Raw genomic sequence first — 18,844 nt, 5'->3', positions numbered from 1 at the left:
ACAATTTTCTGCATTGCAGGGTTCGGCTACTCAGTGGATAAACACACTGATGAAGGAAGAACCTTTTGTTTAAACTGCAGGGAAAAAAATGCTTCATCTAGTAAAGTTTCTCAACTGGATCAGTATGTCCCATGTACACTTGCAAAGGAAACTTATTACATATCTAACATCCACAGGAGGAACTATAGAAACCTCTGAAGGATGAATAGGGATTTGTTGCCTATGGAAGAAGGGAGAAAGAAAAATGATGGCACAGGTCAGACAGAAACTGGAGGGAGAAATAAAGTCAACTTTTCATGTCAGAACTGGAAAAGGTTAGAAATTTTAACAGCTTTTAAGCGAGTGCAGGGGTACAATGGGGAAATGAAAAAAAGGCATGACCTGTGTTGGGTGCAAGGGCAGAAGTGGTTAAAATGGAGTAAAGAGACCTCAGTGTATTGCAAAATGGGCTAGTATTCCCTAGCTTGTAGGTCCTGCACATAAGATGCAGATTGTCCTTTCAGGACAGAACAGAAGAATTTGCAAGCTCTGACCAGTTTAATTGATAATACAGGCTATGAATTTTTTTTAAAAAAGGTAAGTTGAATCTTGTTTTGTGAGGAATGTTACTCCAGCTAAGAGAAGTAATTTAGGTTCCTGATTCATTCCCATTACATTCCCTGAGTTTACCATCCTGCTGGTCAGTGGCCTCTGTGCTATCCTATATTATGCCAGCCCAAATCCAAAAATTTGGTTTGGGAAGTCCATGGGCCTTGAAATTGCTCTGAGCTCTTCAATTGTGGCACAGGCTCCAATTAGCCATGCACCAGTTAAAATCTACCCTGAAGTCCTCAGATGAAGGAGAGGGGGAAGAGGAAGCAGACATTTTTAGCAGCTACATTGGCATCAACAACAACTTTAGTTATATGGTGTCTATAACATAAAGCATCCCATGGCGATTCATTGGAAATCAAAAACCTTGCAAGACTGCACCTTGGCAATTTGTCTTAATGAGGCTAATGAAGTTTTACACTTGCCTATATATGTACACACTTGGCATTGCAGAACAAAAAAAAGTTAAATCCATCTCCTGAAGGATGCAGCTTAAGATAAGGTTAGCATAAGAGCATGTCCTTTCAATGTGCTAAATTAATTCAAGACCCAGACCCTTGTCATTACTTGAGTATGACAACTGAAGTGTTTGTGGTTTAGTGTCTGTCCCTGTAACTCAGCATATGTAGAAAGTTTATAAGTGAGCTTGAGGAGGTCTGGTGGGCAATGAATAGTGACTACGCCTCTGTGACAGAAGCTCTGGGTTCAAAAGCTACCCTAGAACTTGATGGCCAAGAAAGATGCATTCATCATACGGGGTTACAACATGGAAAAAGGCCTTTTGGCCCAACTTGCCCATGTTGCCCTCTTTCTTTCTTAAGCACTAAGCTAATCCCAATAGCCCCTGTTTAGCCCTTATCCCTCTATACCCATCTTACCCATATAACTGTCTAAGTGCTTTTTAAAAGACAAAATTGTACTCCCCTCTACTACCTCCTATAGCTTGTTCCAGACACCAACCCCTGTGTGAAAGAATTGCCCGTCTGAACCCTTTTGTGTCTCCCTTCTCACCTTAAACCTATTCCCTCTATTTTGAGACTATTTTGGGAAAAGATGTTGACTAGCCGATCTATTCCAAACAGGTTGAAATTCAACCTGAAAATCCAACACAGGCCAATGGCACAGATAAAAGTGGGAGAGTGGAAAGAATGTTGAGCCTCCTCCATTAGGATGGCACAGTAGTTAGCACTACTGCCTCACAGCACCAGGGACCTGGGTTCAATTCCAGCGTTGCATGACTGCCTGGGTGGAGTTTTCTCCCCGTGTCTGCATAGGTTTCCCCCGAGTGCTTACGTTTCCTTCCCCTTCCCTCACAGGTTTAGTGGATTGGCCATGCTGATTTGCCCCTTAGTGTACCAAGATGTGCAGGTTAGCGGGATTAGCAGTGTAAATATATGGGATTACAGGGATAGGGCCTGGGTGGGATGGTCTGTCAGACATTCGCTGTCGACTCAGGTCGAATGGCCTCCTGCACTGATTTTATGACCATCACTCACTAAGTTTATAGCTCCAGACTACAATATGTAGACTACGTAAAAGTGTCACATTGGAACGGCAACGTGGACTCCAAGAGTGAACTGTAATACACCATGACCTTGAGAAAGTTACAGTTAAGTTCTACCTTCCTGTTCCAAATGGACGTAAAGAAGCAAGCTTTGTTTGGCTTTCTTCAACAAATAGAAGAAAGCCAATGAACGTCTCAAATTTATTTCACCATTCTATTATATCATGAATGATCTTGATCTGAACTACATTACCCTGTCTTCTATATCCACCAGAACCCCAAGAACTCTCCCAATTCAATACGTCTCTGTAATGGCCACCAGAGACGTGGCTGCAAGGTGACAGGGACTGGGAGCTGAATGTCCAGGGGTATCAAGTGTTTAGGAAGGATAGGCGGGAGGAAAGGGGGGGGGGGCGGTGTAGCTCTGCTGATTAAGGATAGCATCAGGGTGGTAGCAAGGGATGATATTGGAGCCAAGGAGCAGAAAGTGGAATCGTGGGTAGAGATTAGGAACAGCAAAGGGAGGAAGACGCTGGTGGGTGTCGTCTATAGGCCCCCGAATAATGATCTGGAGGTGGGGCGGGCTGTTAACGCGTAAATAAGTCCGACGTGCAGGAATGGGACGGCCGTAGTTATGGGGGATTTCAATCTACATATTGATTGGTCGCCCCATGTTGGACGCGGTGGGCTCGAGGAGGAGTTCTTGGAATGCTGCCGGGATAGTTTCCTTGAACAGTGTGTGTTGGAGCTGATGAGGGAGCGAGCTATCTTGGATCTGGTGTTATGTAATGAGGCGGGTAGAATTAGGGACCTTGTGGTGAAGGATCCTCTTGGGGAGAGTAATCATTGTATGGTGGAGTTTCTGGTGCAGATGGAGGAGGAGAAAGTGGGTTCCCGGACATGCGTCCTTTGTTTGAACAGAGGGGAGTACAGTAGGATGAGAGAAGAATTGGCGAATGTGGGCTGGGAGAGCACGTTGGAAGGTAGGTCTGCTGAGGAGCAGTGAAGGATCTTTAAGGAGATCTTTCTTGGTGCTCAGCAGAAATTTATTCCGATGGTCAAAAAGGACCGTAGGAGGAGAGGTAATAAGCCGTGGATAACGAAAGAGGTGAACGAAAGTGTTAAATTAAAAGCGGAGGCGTTTAGAGTAGCTAAGAGTAGTGGGCGAGAAGAGGATTGGGAGAGGTTTAAATGTCAACAAAGATTGACAAAGAAATTGATAAAGAAGGGTAGGAGAAACTATGAAGCCGGGCTAGCGCTTAATATAAAAAAGGATAGCAAGAGTTTTTATAAATATAAAAAAGAAGAGGCTGGCTAGGGTGAACGTTGGTCCCTTAGAGGATGAGAAGGGGGACTTAGTGGTAGGGGATGGGGATATGGCTGAGGTCTTGAATAACTTTTTTGTTTCTGTCTTCACGGAGGAGGATGTGAATAATTTGCCGGGTGTTAGAGATGGAAAGGTGGTAGGACTGGAGGGTCTTAATGACATTACTGTTACTAGAGAGGCGGTGCTCGACAGACTGGAGGGGCTGATTGTGGACAAGTCCCCAGGACTGGATGGAATGCATCCGAGGGTTCTGAAAGAAATGGTGGAGGTGATAGTGGATGCCTTGGTGGTTATTTTCCAGACACCGCTGGATTCCGGGGAAGTGCTGGAAGATTGGAAAACGGCTAATGTTACGCCATTGTTTAAGAAGGGTGCCAGGCAAAAGGCAGGGAATTATAGGCCGGTTAGTTTAACGTCTGTTGTAGGTAAAATGTTAGAATCCGTCATCAAGGAGGAAATAGCGAGGCATCTTGAGGGGAATTGCCTGATAGAGCAGACACACCACGGTTTCGTTAAAGGGAAGTTGTGTCTGACAAATTTACTGGAGTTATGAGGATGTGTCTAGGGCGGTGGATAGAGGAGAGCCGGTGGATGTGGTCTTCCTTGATTTTCAGAAGGCGTTTGACAAGGTACCTCAAGAGGTTATTGCAGATGGTCAGGGGACATGGAGTTGGGGGTAGGGTGTTAGCGTGGGTAGAGGATTGGTTGTCAAATAGGAGGCAGAGATTGGGGGTCAATGGGTGCTATTTGGATTGGCGGATGGTGACTAGTGGAGTGCCCCAGGAGTCGGTGCTGGGGCCTCAGCTATTTACCATTTATATAGATGATCTGGAGGAGGGAACCGAGTGTAGGGTGTCAATTTGCTGATGACACCAAGATTGGTGGAACGGCAAATTGTGCGAAGGGTGTGGAGAGTCTGCAGAAGGATCTAGATAGGCTGGGCGAATGGGCCAGGAACTGGCAAATGGAATTTAATGTTGGCAAGTGCGAGTGGTCCACTTTGGTTGGAATAATGGTAGGAAGGATTATTACTTACGTGGCGAAAAACTGCAGCAGGCAACAGTGCAGAGGGACCTTGGGGTCCTTGTGCATGAGTCGCAAAGACCCAGCTTGCAGGTGCAGCAGGTGGTCAGGAAGGTGAATGGGATGCTGGCCTTCATAGCAAGGGGGACTGAATATAAAAGTAGGGAGGTCTTGCTGCGGCTGTATAGGGCATTAGTGAGGCCGCAGCTGGAGTACTGTGTGCAGTTTTGGGCGCCGTACTTACGCAAGGATATTTTGGCCTTGGAGGGAGTGCAGAGGAGGTTTACTAGGCTGATGCCGGAGTTGAGGGGCTTGAGCTATGAGGAGAGGCTGAATAAACTAGGCTTGTACTCGTTAGAGTTTAGAAGAATGAGGGGAGATCTCATTGAGACATATAAGATGATGAATGGGATGGATAGGATAGAGGTGGAGAGACTCTTCCCGCTCAGAAAGGACAGTAGGACTAGGGGGCACAGCCTCAAGATAAAGGGGGGGCGGTTTAGAACGGAGTTGAGGAGGAACTTCTTCACTCAAAGGGTGGTGAATCTCTGGAATTCTCTGCCCGTTGAAGTGGTGGAGGCTACCTCGCTAAATATTTTTAAGACGCGGGTTGATGGGTTTTTGATAAGAGAGGGGATTTAGGGTTATGGGGAGAGGGCGGGAATGTGGAACTGAGCCACGACAGATCAGCCATGATCTTATTGAATGGCGGGGCAGGCTCAAAGGGCTAGATGGCCTACTCCTGCTCCTATTTCTTATGTTCAATTACATTCCTATTTAACATTTTATCAATCTTCCTGCCAACTCTGATAACCTTATTTTTTGTATTAAGCTTATCTGCCATTTCTCTGCCCACAGAGCTTGTCAAAGCTGTTCTAATGTGCAGTGATGTTCATCAGTTGCTACTGTTCTGAATTAGTAAGTACAAACTTGGAGACTATTCCTTCCTAGAATAGAATTCCTGCAATGCAGATGAAGATCATCCAGCCCATTGAGCCTGCACCAACAACAATCCCATCTGGGACCTATCCCCGTAACTCCACCTATTTGCTTTGCTAATCCCTCTGACATTAAGGACAATTTCCCATGGCCAATCCACCTAACCTGCACATCTTTGGAGTGTGGGAGGAAACCCACACAGACACAGTAAGAATATGCAAATTCTGCACAGTCGCCCAAGGCCAGAATTGAACCTAGGCCCCTCGTGCTATGAGGTGGCAGTGGTACCCACGGTGCTGTCCTCAAAATTCTGAATTCTTTGTAAAGAAAATATAAACAGTAGTGAACCTTGTGCCATGCCACTGATCACTGGCCATCAACAAGATATATGCCATGTATTGCTACTTAACGGTATCTACCAACTGACGTTGTCAAATGTATTTAAATACATTTCCAGTTGTTTCAGGACCTTGGGCCTTGTATGATAACCGATTGTCTGCAACGATGTCAAATGCCTCCCTGAAATCCTTACAAATAGGAGGGATAACTTTTTCAGTTTAGTAAGGCACAATGGAAAGGGAACATTGTGTGGGACGTTTAACTGATACCGTACGGCTTGTTTTTTTGCCTTAGCCAAAGTTGAAAGTTATTTCCATCATTAATTGTCTCACTCCCTGTCCAAGTGGTATGTCAATTTCTCACTACCGAACAGTGAACGGTTCTTGTGTGTACAAAACTGAACTCAACTGTACGGAGCTGCCTGCTAGCCTTGCTGAGATCCGGAGATTATCATGTTCGATATCTTCAGCCATTAAGTGGAACAAAGCATTCATGCACCAGTACATCAGTGTGCTAAAATTTGAGTTAAATAATGTCAACTTTCAGATTCCTGATTTTGAATAAGAATCACTTATCCTTCTTTTTAATCATTTATGCTCAATTGCAGTTCCTTTCCTCCAACGTGCCAGAACATGGTTCCATTAACAAGTAGGAACTACAGAATGATGTTTCACATCAGTTTTTTTATGTTTTAAAATGTTGAATCCTTGTTTGACGTGTGGTTCTATGGGTGCTTGTTATTTCCTGACTGTGTCGGCCAACTATTCAAACCAGCAACAGCAACATGAAGTGCCGATTGTGAACATCCATGTCAATCTCGCATCAGATTCTTTGAATTTGAGAGAACCCACAGAAGAAAATGAATTCACTCCGATTTGTCTCGCCCAAGAGTTATAAACTTCAGCTGCAGGAGAACGTTTATAGAGATCAAGAGCGTGATCTTTTTTCTCTCAATATCCTGAAGAGAGATTTGCCCCCACCTCAGCTGAGAGTAATGGATGTTGCACAGGATAGGGTCCTGGTGTCTCTGGTTTAATTGGCCACCGGATTAATTTGCTCAGATTTGGAGAGCTGAGATCATAATTTAGCAGCAATGGATACCAGTTCACTTGTCAAATGCTAAAGTATAAATGGATTCAGGAGTGTGTATTCTGCGATACGCATCCAGCATTTAAGGACTGGCATGCAACCGCAAGATCATGTACAAGTAACAAAACCATTCACGACACCAACAATTCAATTGTTTGATTTTTAATTAGGGGAAATAAGATGTTTTTAAAAATTACCAGCAGACCTTTACAAGCATGGAGAAATTGCAGTTATTAAGGCAAATTATTGCTCTACACATCTATGGCATGAACATACTGCAGAAGGTGCAATGTGCCAAATTAGCATACAGTTCCTACATGTGATATATTTGCCTGTTGAAATATCTTGTCTCGTTAGTTGCACTTAATGGACTGAAGCCCTTTAAAATCCAGTGCTTTGAGCCACTGGCTACATTTAGTGATGGATCTAAAAGGAAATTACTGCAGATGCTGGAATCTGAAACCTAAAGAGAAAACACTGGAAAATCTCAGCAGGTCTGGCAGTATCTGTAAGGAGAGAAAAAAGCTGGCGTTTCAAGTCCAGATGCTTTGACAAAGGGTCATCTGAACTCAATGTTAGCTCTTCTTTTCTTACAGATGCTGCCAGACAACAGCACAGGAACAGGCCCTTCGGCCCTCCAAGCCTGCACCAACCATGCTGCCCGACTTAACTAAATCCCCCTATGCTTCTGGGGACCATATCCCTCTATTCCCAACTCATTCATGTACTTGTCAAGATGCTCCTTACAAGTCACTACTGTATCCGCTTCCACTACCTCTCCTGGCAACAAGTTCCAGGCACCCACCATTCTCTATGTAAAAAATCTGCCTCGTACATCTCTTTTAAGACTTACCTTTAAACCTATGCACCTTGCATTTTCTCTTTTAGTGACAGAGTTAGATGGATTGGCTATGCTAAATTGCCCCTTCATGTCCAAAGATGTGCAAAACCATAAGAAGCAGAATTAGGCCACTTGACCCATCAAGTCACCTCCAATTAGGTGCATTGACCATGGTTAATGTAGATTGTGCAGATTAGATGCATTGGCATGGTTAATGCGCAGTGTTCTAGGGAGAATGCGGGGTGGACCTGTGCAAGATACTCTTTTTCAGAGAATCAAAGATCAAAGAACAAAATCAGCCCGGGAAATAGGCCCTTCGGCCCAATGAGCCCGCGCCGCCATCTCAACACCACCAGTCTCCCCCTCCACCCACGACCCCTGTCTAATGTTTTATGGCCATCCAGATTGAGGGAAACTGATTTAGGGACAATTTATTCCTGCCAATCAGCCTAACAGCACATCTTTGGGGTGTGGGAGGAAACCGGAGCACCTGGAGAAAACCCACGCAAGTACGGGGAGAATGCGCAAACTCCCACAGACACCAGCCCAAATCCATGTGTCTGCACAGCAATCATCGATAGTCACTGAGCTGTCGTCTTGCCCAGTATCTTGTCCAGTTTAGACACACACTAACGACATGAAGCACTAAGCCAATCTCGAACAACCAAGAGCAGCCCCAGTACGACCTATCGCGTGTATGCTCCTCGTTGGACGCGAGGTGGACCGACTTAATCAGTGCAGACCTGCTGGGCCAAATGGCTTTCTGCATTGTAAGGATTCTATGTTTCTATTTGGGAAATGGTCCCTTTCGAATGTGGTGAAGTTCTATAGTAAAGAAAAGTAAAGATTGTTTTTTTAAGCAAAAGCAGCAGCAGAAATTACCTGGAAAAAGATGATAGGTCAGGTCAATGCAGATTTCCAGGAGTTGTAAATTTGGGAGCAAAAAATGGAAAACATTTTCCTCTGCTCACTAAGGCGGTTGTATTTTGAAAAGTAATTTATTTCTCTACAAAGAAGGTGGTCTTCTTAATGTTACAGAATGATAAGAGCATGGTTTTCTGTTTTACGTAAAACATAAGGTGCAAGAATAAATGCGGTGGAATGTTTTATTTTAGTACATGAAGTATTACTCAATGCAGTGCCGCAATGAGAAAGATTATGGTGAGGTGAATTAGCCTTACTGCGGGCGGCATGGTAGCATAGTGGTTAGCACTGCTGCTTCACAGCTCCAGGGTCCTGGGTTCGATTCTTGGCTCAGGTCACTGTCTGTGTGGAGTTTGCACATTCTCCTTGTGTCTGCGTGGGTTTCCTCCAGGTACTCCGGTTTCCTCCCACAGTCCAAAGATGTGTGGGTTAGGTTGATTGGCCATGCTAAGAAGTTGCCCCTTATCCAGGAATGTGTAGGTTAGAGGTATTAGGGGTATATAATATGTAGGAATATGGGGGTAGGGCCTGGGTGGGATTGTGTTTGGTGCAGACTCGATGGACCGAAGGGCGTCTTTCTGCACTGTAGGGTTCTATGTTCTCTGTACCTTGTCAACTGTGGCTCTGCTGTTAGCAAACCTGCAGTCAGAGGTTAGTGGCTTCAAATCCTATCCATAACTTCAGCAGAAATATAAAGGTATGATACTTCACTTCAATACTAAGGAAGTGCTAAGCATGAGAGGTGTAGACTTTAAAATTAAACATTGAACTGAGGTCCATCTGCTCTCAGGCAGATATGCCAGTGAGAACAGATGGGCCTTCTGTTGCAAAGGAGACTGGGGAGTTATCTCTGGTGTCTTTAACAATACTTATCCCCAAGTGAGGATCATTTTAAAAAATGTGGTCAATATCACATCACTGTTTGCTATGTGCTTTTTGTATTTCCTACATAGTTGAAGTCAATGGAAACTGGGAAAGAATCTGCACTGGTTAGAGTCAGACCTAGCACAAAGGAAGATAACAGAAAAGTGATTGCTTCAGGAATTCCTCCAGACAATGTCCAAGGTCCAGCCATCTTCAGCTGCTTTATAAAATTACCTTCCTTCTATCATAGGTGGGAATGTTTGTTGATGATTACGCAATGTTTAGTTTCATTTGAAATCTTCAGGTACTGAAGCAGCAAGATTTGGACAATATTCAGGCTTGGACTGATAAGTGGCAAGAAATAATGCCCACAAGTGTCGGGCAATGACCATCACCAGCAAGAGAGAATCTAACCATCTTCCTTTGATATTCATAACATAAGAACATAAGAACATAAGAAATAGGAGCAGGAGTAGGCCATCTAGCCCTTCGAGCCTGCCCCGCCATTCAATAAGATCATGGCTGATCTGTTGTGGCTCAGTTCCACTTTCCCGCCCTCTCCCCATAACCCTTAATCCCCTCTCTTATCAAGAACCCATCAACCCGCTTCTTAAAAATATTTAGCGAGGCAGCCTCCACCACTTCAACGGGCAGAGAATTCCAGAGATTCACCACCCTTTGAGTGAAGAAGTTCCTCCTCAACTCCGATCTAGCATTACCAGATCTTGTGCCATCAATATCTTGGGGGTCACCATTGACCAGAAATTTAATTAAACCTGCCATATAAATACCCTGGTTGCAAAAGCAAAGAGGCTGGGAACTCTGAGGCACATAACACAGCTCCTGACTCATCAATTCTGCCCTCCATCTATAAGGCCCAAGTCTGGTTTGTGATGCCATCCTCACCACTTGCATGGATGATGCCGTTTTAACTCAGGAAGCTTGATGCCATCTAGGACAATGCAGCCAACTTGATTGGCACCCCATTCATCATCATAAACCTTCATCTTTGATGCACTATATTCGCTTTGATTTGATTTATTAGTGTCATGTATTGAGGTACAGTGAAAAGTATTGTACTCTATACAGACAAAACATCCATTCATAGAGTACACAGGGGAGAAAAAAAGGACAGGACAGAAGCAGAGAGATTGTTTCCACTTAGAAAGGAAACAAGAACTAGAGGGCACAGCCTCAAAATAAGGGGGAGTCAATTTAGAACAGAGTTGAAGAGGAACTTTTTCTCCCAGAGGGTAGTGAATCTTTGGAATTCTCTGCCCATTGAAGCAGTGGAGGCTACCTCGTTAAATGTATTTAAGTCACAGGTAGATAGATTTCTGACCAATAAGGAAATTAAGGGTTATGGGGAGCAGGCGGGTAAGTGGAACTGAAGCACTATCAGATCAGCCATGATCTTATTGAATGGTGGGGCAGGCTCGAGGGGCTAGATGGCCTACTCCTACTTCTATTTCTTACGTCCTTATATATAGTGTTACAGCCATAGCTAGGGCAGAGGGAAAGATCAATTTAATATAAGGTAAGTCCATTCAAAAGTCTGGGCAGCAGGGAAGAAGCTGTTCTTGAGTTGGCTGGTGTGTGATGTCAGACTTTTGTGTCTTTTTCCCAATGGAAGAGAGTATGTCCGGGGTTCATGGGCTGCTTTTTTGAGGAAATGGGAAGTGTAGATGGAGTCAATGGATGTCCAATAGACTGGGCTACGTTCACAACCCTTTGTCGTTTCTTGTACTCTTGGTAGGAGCAGAACCATAGCAAGCTGTGATATAACCAGAAAGAGTGCTTTCTATGATGTGCACCAACTAAAATGCACACAATCTAAAAGAAGCATTGCCATCAAGATGCCTTCCAAACTCATGATCACTACCATCCAGAAGAACAAGGGCTGCAGACACATGGAAGGACTACCATCTGCAAGTTCCTCTCTAAATTACTTGGAAGTATATCATTGTCTCTTCACTGTCACAAGATCAAAATCCTGGAACTCCCTATCAACCCTGAGGGACTATCTACACAGTTCAAGAAGGGGCTCATCACCAACTTCTCAGGGGAAATTTGGGATAGACAATAAATGCTGAATTTGCAGTGAAACCTGCAGGCTATTAAAGAATAATAAAATAAAAGTCTAGAATTCAAGTTATATGTATAAAAAGAAAATCACAGGGGAGGTGCAGATATGCTGTAGTACTTGTGGATCTATAACCCATAGTGAGTTATCAAATTCCACAATGGTAAAGAGAACTGCAGCCCTCCGAAGGCCAACGTTGGAACCATTGCTCTTCCTGGAATATATTAGTAACCTAGATAGGATCGTAGAGGTCTACAGCACAGAAAAAGGCCCTTTGGCCCATCATGTCTGAGCTGGTCAAAGACAAGGCGCCCAACTATTTAAATCCCATTTTCCAGCACTTGGTCCATAGCCTCGTATGCCTTGGCATTGCAAGTACACATCTAAACACAGATGTTATGAGGATGTCTGCCTCCATCACCCTTTTAGGCAAAAAGTTACAATCTCCCACCACCCTCTGGATGAAAAGGTTTTTCTCACATCCCTTCTAAATCTCCTATCCTTTACCTTAATTGTTAATCCCTCCACCAAGGGAAAAAGCTTCTTCCTGTCTACTCTATTAAGCCCCTTATAATTTTATACATCTCAATCATGTCCCCCCTCAGTCTCCTCTGCTCCAAAGAAAACAAGTGTATCCAGTGTATCCAATCTCTTTTCATAACTAAAACTATCCAGTTCTGGAAACATACTGGTAAATCACCTCTGCATCCTTTCCAGTGCCATCACATCCCTCCTCTATGTGGATTTCAAAACTGCACACGATACTCTAGCTGTGGCCAAATCAATGTTTTATATAGTTCCAACATAACTTCCTTGCTCCTAAATTCTATCTTGGCAAATAAAGGCAAGTATATTATATGCCTCATGGTGTCCAGGATACAGTTTTAAAATTTGCAGGTGATACAAAACTTGGAAGCATTGTCAGCCGTGAGGAGGAGACTTCTAAAGAATAAGTTAATGGAATGGGCAGACAGCTGGTAGATGATGTTCAATGTGGACAAATGTGAATTAATTCATTTTGGTAGGAAAAATATGGGAGAGAATATAAAACAAATGGTAAAAAACTAAGTGGTGGGCAGGAACAGGTGGACCTGGGTTTATATGTACATTTAATGTACATATGTACCTGGGTTTATATATGTAATTATATGTACAATTACATAAGTAATTGAAGACAGCAGGACAGATAAGAGCAGTTAATAAAGAATACAGTTTCTTAACCTTTATTAATAGGCATATAGAGTACAAGAGCTCATCTGAAGTATTGTGTCCAGTTCTTTCACCTCACTTTAGGAAAAATGTGGAAGATATTGAAGCAGGCACATAGAGTTTCATTATAATGGTACCAGAATTGAGGAGTTCCAGTTATGATGATAAATTGGAGAAGTCAGGCCACTTTTCCTTGATGGAAGAGAAGCCTGAGAGAAGACCTGATCGAGGTATTCAAAATCACAAGGGTCCTGGACAGAGTAAATTGGTGGAAACTGTTCCCACTTATGAAAGGATGGAGAACATGAAGCCAAAAATTTATAGCAATTAGCTAAAGAAATAAAAGCAAATAAGGAAAATCTTCTTCACGCAGTGAGTAGTTAAGATCTGGAGTGCAATACCTGAGAGTGTGGTGGAGGCAGGTTCAATTAAAGCATTTTCGATTGTTATCTGAAAAGAATGAATGTGCAGGTTTGTGGGGAGAAGGCAGGGCAATGGAACTAAGCGAATTGCTCATTCAGAGAGCCAGTGCAGACACAATGGACTGAAAGGCCTCCTATATTGTAACAGTTCTGTAATTCTGTGGCGTTCTCTTCAAATTGTCAGTTTGTTGGCATCCATATACCACAGACTAAAATACAGTATTCTATGGAATAAAAAATAACTCATATTAATAGCCTTTTATTAGTCACAGGAGGGGAAAATCACTGTCTCATTCAATCTACTGTACAAGTCAAATGTACTATAAATAGGTTCTTAAGTTTGGATAAAGCACCATTGCTGCATTCAGTTATTATTGAGATAAAAATTTCTATTTAGTGCTAGCTCTGTGCTTTGGACTCTTGCTCACACAGAACAGGCTGAATTGTAAAGCTCTTATGCAGGACTGTAGAGAAAGAAAACATTCATCTCGTGGAACAACAGAAATTTGCAGCACAGCAGAAGGCCTCTTTCATCCATTATAGTTTAACTGTACTATAATAATTTTCCCTGTAGCTTCTCTTTGCTCAGGTTGGACTGCATTCAGTTTCCAGGTGTACATGGAGAAGATACTAATTAATTTTATCATTTAGTCACCGATTGAATTCTCCAATTCAGTTTTGATTTCGGTGACATTAACTCTCATGGCAGACAGCTCTTGCCTAATTTTTTTTTAATCCTTTTACAGGATTATAAGGGTGTGACTAGTTGGGCCAGCATTTATTGCCCATCCCTAATTGCCCTTGAGAAGGTGGTGGTGAGCTGCCCTCTTGAACCACTGCAATCCAAATGCTGTGGGTTGACCCACAGTTAGGGAGGAAATCCCAGGATTTATACTCCCCTTCCCCTTTTTTCATTCATTCATTGAATGTCAGAATCTTTGGCAAGACCAGAACTTGTTGCCTACACCAACAAGAATTCAAGGCTTTGTGGTTTTTGTTATTGGTACTTTAAAGGGTCTGAATGATTGACACTTTTATTAGCTTGTAGCATTATTTTTTTCAACTTCGTAGAAAGTTATGAATTAATTACCTTTTTAAAGCTTTTCTGTACATATACTGCTGTCATTGGTTCTATACATTGTATAGTAGATCAATGGCCATGAAAGTACCATAGCTGGACATGGGGGCTATGAGGAGACATAAGGATTACATGAAAGGGCACAGATTGGCCTGGGAGCATAACCAGATCTTTTGAACTTCCAAATCCATGAAAATTACAGAGGAGAAGGACGTTCCTATTTCTGTAATGGAGTTGGCCATGTCAGGAGTTTTGAGTTTTTTTTAAAGTTTATTTATTGGTGTCACAAGTAGGCTCACATTAACACTGCAATGAAGTTACTGTGAAAATCCCCCAGTTACCACACTTCAGCGCCTGGTCGAGTACACTGAGGAGAATTTAGCATGGCCAATGCACCTAACTAGCTCATTTTTTGCTCTGTGGGAGGAAACTGGAGCATCCAGAGGAAACCCATGCAGACACAGGGAGAACGTACAGACTCTGCACAAACAGACCTAAGCCTGGAATCAAAACAGGATCCCTGAAGCTGTGAAACAGGAGTGCTAACCACTGTGCCAGTTTTTGAGAGAATCCAGCCAAAACACTTTAAAGACACCCCAAAAATCAGAGAATCTGGGAATGTGATTGGGACTCTCAGAATCGGGACCCACCCACCATTTTAAAGGACTCTCGAATCATCTGGACTCCATGAAAATCAAACCAAATCGTTGCAGAGCTGGAAGACTTCCAATTGAGTGATGTAGTGGAAGCACTCATGAGAGTGCTTCTCCAACGAATTTTTTCAAATTACTTTTCACTACGCTGATATTTTTTAATTTGCTACTGCAAAAGCTAACCTCAAACTACCAAGATATTCGAAATATGCCTAGGAATTCAAAGCACACAGGCAGGGGAAAAAAAGTTGAATGGTAAGGACACGCCTGCGTGACAACTTCAGTTAAGATGGGGACCACCTCCCTGAAACCCTAAGCAATATCCTCGTCACTGAACTCAAAAATCCTGACAATGCTTGGCTCTGGAACGGAAAAATTCATTGGAAGAATCGTTGGGTCCATTTCAGTCCATCTTCAACACCATTCGTTTAGCTGCTCATGCCTATGTCAACATCTTTACCAACATTGAGACACGCCTCTCGGACCACAGCGACAGGATCTGTATGCTAGAGTCCATGCTGACTGGTGATTAAGGAGAGAATGGACAGGCCAAAGTCAATGACCTGGAAAACTGGTCCCAAGCTGGCGATACCAGGCCATTGGTGAGGCCATCACATGTGGTCCCCATTGTGAGGACCAGTGTGATTCCCACTGGTGGGAATCTTTGCTGGGGAGATCGGAAAGCCAAGTGAGTCTGGACAACAGTGTCCGGAGCCGGATGAAGACATTTAAACCAGGGCAAGAGTGTTAAAATCAACCATGCGCCGCTCCTTGGTGCAAAACTGATTGCGTCAAAAAAAAAATGGCCCGGGAGAATCACGACCTGCTCGACACCGGGCAGGAATCCAATTTTTAGCTTCCCAATTAAATATCTACACCCCTACAATACTGGGCTAGCATAGTGTAAAGTAAAAGTTTATTTACTAGTCACAAGAAAAGTTTCCATTAACACTGCAATGAAATTACTGTGAAATCCCCCTAGTCACCACATTTTGGCACCTGATCAGGTAAATGCACCTAACCAGCATGTCTTTCAGACAGTGGGAGGAAACTGGAGCACCCGGAGGAAACCCTCGCAGACATCGGGAGAACATGCAAACTTCACACAGACAGTGACCCAAGCCAGGAATACCCCAATGTCTTTTCTTTATTTAGAGAAGATTAAATATACCATAAGAGGATTCACTGAAAAATTTTATTGTAGATGGCAGCCTTTTGTCTCTTCCTTTAAAGAGTTCATTGTCATTTTTGCTATTTTGAACAGTTTTTGTTTGTTTCCTTGTTTACTGGGTGGGCAGGGAGCCACATCATTGTACTATGTTATACTTTGTCTACTCCTTATCTCTTCTTGAAAACCAAAAAAACGAATTTAAATAAAAGTCTTTGCAGAACTTTTCAGCTGAAATCCAGATTTACCTCTAATCTCAACTGTAGGTCACCTTAATCAATCTCTTTTTCTCAGATCATACTCAAATCATTGTTGCAATCAAATATTATCTTCAATATGGACCATTAGATCATACATTTTAACCTCTTAATTGCCACTGATTTTGGTTATTTCCTCTCCTTTGATCTTCCTTATTTCCCTTTCACTGTATGGTGTTTCCATTTCCTTAGAAGAAAGAACAGAAAAAAGTACAGCACAAGAACAGGCCCTTTGGCCGTCCAAGCCTGTGCCGATCATGATGCCCTAACTACACATAAAAAAGACCTTCTGCCTTTACTCGATCCATATCCCTCTACTCCCTCCCTATTCATGTACCCATCCAGATGCCTTCTAAACATTGCTAACATGCCTGCTTCCACTACATCCTCTGGCAGCATGTTCCAGGCATCCACCATTCTCTGATGAAAAACTTCCCTCGGGCACCTCCCTTAAACTTTCCCCCTCTCACCTGATCCTGTGTCCCCTTGTAATTGACATTTCCACCCTGGGAAAAAGTCTCTGACTATCCATCCTGTCGATGCCTCTCAAAATTTTGTAAACCTCTATCAGGTCTCCCCTCAGCCTCCATCTTTTCAATGAAAACAAGCCTAGCTTATTCAACCTCTTCTAATAGTCAACACCCTCAGGACCAAATAATATCCTAATGAGCCTTCTTTGCTCTCTCTCCAAAGCTTCCTTTCTAATATTTCTATTTTTTTTCTCATCCCACATTCTATCGCCTGTTTTTATTCCTGACTCTTTTGATAATGGAAAAGAGAACATTTTGTGTATGTAAATGTGAGTGTTTGTCGAGGGCAGGTTTTGTAGGCAGAAGGGTTAGATGAAGTACATAATTGTCACTTTGTAATTTGGGTGTCTTGAACACATCTACTTCACTGAAGAAAATTTGATGGAGTGGTGTCAGTTATAATTATTCATTATAGTCACTCATTCAGCATTATAAAGAAGATTTCTGCATAGGAAATTGTAAATATGATGAGCACAAAATTTAGTAACATAATGTTGTTACAGATACTTACCTTTATTTCTTGGTGGCATTATATGCCTCCAGTCATGTCTTGTCTGGTCTGCCTGGCATTCTGAAAGGATATAGGCACATGTAAGTGTGTCTTCAGCGTGTGCCACATCCTCAACAACAACTTATATCTATATATATTGCCTTCAACGTAATGAACCTTGCTAAGACACTTCACAGGCCAAACAAGTCACATGAGATATTAGACCAGTTGACCAAAAGCTCGATCAGAGAGGTAGGTTTTGAAATGAGGAAAGTGAAGTAAAGAGTTGGAGAGGTAAAAGGAGAGAATTCCTGACATTTGGCCCTAGGCAACTGAAGGCACAGCCACCAATGCTGGAGCGATTATGATTTGGAATGCACAAGAGGCCAGATTTGGTGGAGTGTAGATATCTCGGAGGGATGTGGGATTGGAAGAGATCACAGAAGCACAGGATCTGAAAGGAGGGGTGAGAATTTAAAAATCAAGATGTTGGCTGACCTGGAGCCATTGTGGCTCAGCAAGCGCAAGGGAGACATTGTTTGGAAGCAAATCTGAAGTCACACAGCCCAACTGGCTAACAGGATCCCAAATTTAGACCAGTAATGTGCAGGGGAACATCAGCATTATTTACTCAGGGAAGAACAAGTAAAAAGATGTGCTATTGACCCTGCAGTAAATTTATTTAAAGAACCAGGCACCACTTTTGCAAGTAAGGTAATTCTTTGGATTTTCTTTCTATCATAAAGAGCTGGATTTTCAGACCAGGGCTGGGAATCCAACTCCCAGTTGAATTCTGAGTCTTAACATCACAACTCAATTGTTATCACTCATGCGACAACACTTTTAAATGTAAATTCTCTAATTGTACACAAAGTGGGCTCAGAGCCTTAGTGGTACCAAGTGGTTCCAGGAACTGCCTGCCTGGTGCCAGCAGCAAAGGCAGATGGCAGCCAAGCTAGGGTCTGCCACAACCTTGCTGAAGAGGGCAGGCTGCTCATCAGATAGCCATGGAAGATAAATTCTTCAGACTGAGGGTGACCAGGCCAAACAAAGATAATGCACATGTTCTTGCGCATGTCTGACCACACAGGCTCCTCTAGGAGCTTAATAGGCCTTTGATTTGTGGCGAGACGGTTGTCCCACCAGCGCTTTGAAAATCTCAAACAGTCCTCTAGGCATCAGGTTTGCACCCTTCAGACTGAGCCCATACTGAGTCCTGACCCCACACACACTTGAAGATCTAGTCCAAAGTGTCTGAAAGTATTCAGGAGTTTCTTTTTTTTTGATGATGGTTAGGTGAGTTGCACACCTAACTTGCAGAAGTATGGAGTCAGCAGTGGCAGTGCCTCTGACTCTGCAGTGTGATAGGGAAGTCCAGTTGAGACTGTGGCAAAAGAAAATAAAGAAGGGAAAAGGTAAGGAAAGTATACAATGAATGGTAGAGCCCTTAGAAATATTAGCATGCAGAGGGATCTAGGCATGCAGATTCACAGTTCCCTGAAGGTGGCATCTC

The sequence above is a fragment of the Carcharhinus amblyrhynchos genome, chromosome 7, assembly GCF_965287045.1.
Source record: "Carcharhinus amblyrhynchos chromosome 7, sCarAmb.v2.hapA, whole genome shotgun sequence".
NCBI lineage: Eukaryota > Metazoa > Chordata > Chondrichthyes > Carcharhiniformes > Carcharhinidae > Carcharhinus > Carcharhinus amblyrhynchos.
The sequence above is the reverse complement of the archived record's forward strand: the minus strand, read 5'-3'. Positions refer to the sequence as shown.